Source organism: Tupaia chinensis, unplaced genomic scaffold, assembly GCF_000334495.1.
Source record: "Tupaia chinensis unplaced genomic scaffold, TupChi_1.0 Scaffold000133_1, whole genome shotgun sequence".
In the NCBI taxonomy this organism is placed as follows: domain Eukaryota; kingdom Metazoa; phylum Chordata; class Mammalia; order Scandentia; family Tupaiidae; genus Tupaia; species Tupaia belangeri.
Window position 1 is genome coordinate 1,920,250 of NW_006159602.1, and position 4,541 is coordinate 1,924,790.

The 4,541-nt window shown below is 38.0% G+C and overlaps 1 long non-coding RNA gene across 2 annotated transcripts in view; it reads right to left on the reverse strand.

Annotated features, from left to right (window-relative positions):
• Positions 1-4,260, reverse strand: part of LOC114007165 (uncharacterized) — a 118,295-nt gene extending 114,035 nt beyond the window's left edge. For both annotated transcript variants that reach the window (XR_003548799.1, XR_003548798.1), the window contains exon 1: positions 4,247-4,260. This is a non-coding gene — a long non-coding RNA (uncharacterized LOC114007165). The remainder of the gene's footprint in view (positions 1-4,246) is intronic.
• Between the last annotated feature and the right edge of the window lie 281 nt (positions 4,261-4,541).

The following is a 4,541-nucleotide window of genomic DNA, read 5'->3' on the forward strand; positions in this document are numbered from 1 at the left end:
GGAAAGAGAGAAAGTACTTCCCCATGGGGCATAGTCATGCTGCAATCTCTTTTCCATTTCTCCATTCTGTCAGGATTTGGGGTGTGCACCCACCAGAGCCCAGTATGTTTCTCAAGTTTCCAAGTCCAGGACTCAAACCATGGTTGGCTATGTGGAATCTGACTTATTTAACCACCAGCCCAAGGGACAGCCAACAAGCAATTCTTATAAAGAACAAGGAAAACGTGCTTCAGAATTTTTTTCAATCCTTGTTTGCATGTGAAGCAGCTGGCAGCTTCCTCTTCTAATGGAAAGTAGGAATATAAAAGTATAATCTCTGGTCAGAATGCCCTCCGTTAAGAGGAAGGAATGTCCTCGGCAGGCCATCTTATCATGGCGCCATCAACTGAACATATCAGTTCTCAGAAGCATCACCCTTGTTCATGATGTTTTGTTGAACAAAGCGATTCAAACTCTTGAACAACCCTTAATATGGTTCTGTGGTCAATATTGCTGAGGTTGTTCTCCACATTCTTTGGCAATTTGATGTAGCTCATGTCTCAAAAAGGAGAGTGAATCACAGTTCTATTCTGTGTTTTGTACTTCTCTAATTAAGGGGAAAGATCTTCAAGTACAGCACCTTCACTGTTCTTTTCTCATGTACTAAGTTCTTTAATTTAAAGAGAACTGTCTTCTCTCTGAATCCAGGGTTTTTTGTCCCTGAAACTGCTAGACAAATCTTGATAGTATATACACAACTCAAAGAAGTCAGATCATGTTATAACTACCTCTCTTACACCACTCATTTGTTTTTGGAACTTTGGAATAAATTGCAACTGGTAGGGTCTTACTTGAATCAATGTTCATATTCCCACAAGCAATTTTTCAAGTATCCAAGTTTAAAAAAGACAAAAACAAACATATCTTTCTCAAACAGTACTCTGTGCTCTCTTTATAACTCTACTTTCTTTCCTCTGTCTTTGAGACTATCTATTTCCTGTGAGCCACCTCCTTGAAGAAGACTCTTGATATGAAATCCACCTTCAGGTCATTTTCTCAGGATGGAACTTGCTCTCCCTTCTGCTCTTCAAATACATTTCATATGGAACCAAAAATTCCTTATGTCAGCTTTCCATCTCTACATTGAACATAGAGTGCCCTAGGACTGTTTCAATAGGTAAAAGAGAAATTAAATTGAAAACAACAATAACATCATAACATTTTATACCAGTGATGGGTGATTCTTGAAATTGGTAATTGCTCCTAAAATTCAGTTATGCATTCAGCTCAATTTACGTACTGTCCTCAAAGAATGGAAACTCAAAGGGAGCAATTTAAACTTTGGTAACTCAAATATGATTAGTTGTAATCTAGTTATTTGAGAATAATCAACAATAGTAACCAACAAGAGAATACAACTCTAAAAAGCATATATACAGACAGTGGTTCAGCAGTAATACAACTGGACCCCCATGAGAAGGTTCCAGGTTTTTATCCTGAGGGCTCCCTGCACACACCATGCATATGTGTGTATCTCTGTGATTGGGGCTGGCTAAGGTTGGGGGTGGATCGTGGCTTGAGGACCTTGATGGGGAGCCTTTCTCTCTTTGTCTTTCTTATAGAAGAAATACATACACAAAGTTTTTTAAGCACACATAATTAGAAAAAAGTCAGTAGATCTTTGCTCTATTTAAAAGAATGATGTATGACTAATAATGGAGAGTAAGATGAGTCCAATAGCTTTTAATCCTTTCTGGATCAAGATAGGTACATGTAAATAAGAAAAAAATGAAGTCAGCATTGTTGTGCTGGGTTTTTGCCATCAGAACATACACTGGCAGCATGTGAACCTATCCAGTCACTTATTGCACAAGTTACTCCTTTTTAGATGAGTTATCTAATACATTCCAATTAAATCGTAATCACTGTGCACTGTAGTAACTGTAGTACCTTCTCAGTGTAAAAGACATAATGATTAGAAATATGGACTTTGAGGGAACCAGCAGTTAGTGTAATGGCTATGTCGCTGGACTCCCAAGTAGTCGACTGCAGTTCGCATCCCGGACCTGGTGGCTTAAAACTCACGCCAGGCGCGTGTGCATGTGTGCCCAAGATCCCGAGAGGAGAATGGAGGAGAAGTGATTGCGGCAAGACTATCCCCCCTAGGGGGTGATTTCTCACTTTCTGTCTCTATGTCTCTCTCTGTCTCTCTGTCTGTCTGGCGAGCGCACATGCCCTATAGTGAAAAACCTCTCCAAAAAAAAAGAAAGAAAAGAAAAAGAAATATGAACTTTGAAGTTAGACTGCCTGGGTTTACATCCCAGCTTTATCCCTTACAATTCTAGGTGCACTAGATGGACCTTGTTCATCTGCCTGATCCTAGATTTCATGAATGACATAAACAGACTTTCCAATACTCAAGGTTTTGCCAAAGTCTGCAACTAAAGTGTCCTGTCAGAGGTGCAGAGGGAGGGCAGAAAGGGAAACAGGAAATTTATTCCCTTGTTTCCTACCCTGCAAGTCTGCCATGAGCTGACAAGCATCTCCAACCAAAGACCACTGCTCCACTTGAGATGCAAGTTACAATTGGTTTTACACAACTCTCTCTCCTTCTGGGTTTTGCTAGCCGCTCTCATCCCTCATCTCTTCAGGCATGGGGATGATAACAGCTTGCCTGTTCCTCCATTAATGCCTCCATCAATAACTACAGCCACATTGGTAGTTGGCCTACTTCATAAATGAACCTCCCAAACTATTTTTCTATGTCATCTTTGTTCTGTTTGGACTCTCACTGATAAACAGTGTAACTCTGGATAAATAATTTAGCCTCTCCATGCCTCCAAGTAAAAAATGGGAATAATAATGGTAACTTGCTTTTTATAGATGTGAGGATTGAATGAGTTATTCATACATGGAAAAGGTTAAGAACAGTAGTTGGCATGTACTAAGCATAATATTTTTTATTTTTATCACCATCACCATTGCCACCATCATTATCACCATTATTATTAGGTAGCACCAGTGAATAGGGGCATTAGGTAGCAATAGTGAACAGCTAGCCATCTGGTTTCTAGCATGCTGAGTTGTTTGTGGAGAGCTATTTTTCAAGTAAGGACCCAAAGAAATCTGACAATCACTACAGAAAGTCGCTTAAGGGGAATACAGGAATGATTTAACAACACCAGGCAGTTAAGATAGATGGCCATTACTAGCAGTCCCAAAGGATTTTTTGTATTCAGTTGCTTGTTCTGCTTTTTCTCAAAGCCCTTTTGATGTATCTTATCCTAGGGTCATAGGCATTTTAGAGCTAAAAAAGACTCTAACTAGAAACATAACCCTTCATTTAGCACTTTATTCAGAAAAGAAAATGGATTTAACCAAAATAAACTTTTAAACCATTCAGATGCAGATCCTGCATAAGAAAAACAAGTGGGAAAAAATATTGAGGCCTTTTAGTCTTGCTCAAGGGACTCTCATCTAACCAGTTTTAGAGATTTATTTCTAAGTGAAGTTTCCAGAGACCAAGAAAGGATATTATTGTGTTCTCTCCCTAGGGACAGGAAATGGATCTTGTTTTAAAAAAAAAAAAAAAGCGGGAATGGATCTTAATTTAAAAAAAAAAAAAAAGAAGAAGAAGAAGAAGAAGAAAGAAAGACAGAAAAAAAATTTAAAAACAGAGAAAACGAAAGTCCCCCATCAATTCTGTAGACTGATTTACAATACCTATTAGGTTCAAGGAAATATTAGTTGCTATGTGTCCAAAGCATTTGACCAGGATTAATATACAACTCCAAGAGTGTTAGTAAATGGGGAAGGTGGAGACACCTCAAAAGAAGAAGGAAACTTCTAGGAGATTACATGTGTCTGAGTCAAATTGTGAAAGTCCCATTTCCTTGTGGGAATGAAGTGCTAAATCTATCTTTTAAAAATTGGAAACTTTGGGGACAAAGAAACTAAGTCTAAAACCCTAAATATTTCATTTCATTCCTCTGAGCCTCCATTTCCTGTAAAATGAGAGTGTTGAACTCAGTGGTCCCTGTGGTTCCTTCTTTATTTCTAGAACTCAGTGAATTTTAAATTGGATGTTACAAATATCAAAGAGCTCCCTGCTCAACCTCAGATTCTATTACAAAGAAACAGATGAAGGCTACACCTCACTTGTGAAAGGATCGAGGTTCCTTTTTGGTTTCTTTCCTTTTATTTGGTTTTCTTAACATCTCTAAGTGGACTTCTGATTCATAAATACAAAAATTCATTTTAAACTCACCCAATTGTTTTAAACTTCTCATGAACAAATTAAGCTAAAAGACATTGATTTATGAGTAGCATGCCGAAGACTGCTTCATAAATATGTTCAATTAGGAACCTCACTTGGAATACTGAACTAAAATTAAAAAGGATGAAAAGAGTTCAAGCAATATTAGAAGACTAGTCATTGGCTGGGAGACAATACTTGCATCACAATAACAAGCAAAGTGTCATTAGCTGGAACTTACATAAACTGCAAGTCAGCAAGAGAATGACAACCCAACAGAAAAACAGACCAAAGATGATGAATATTT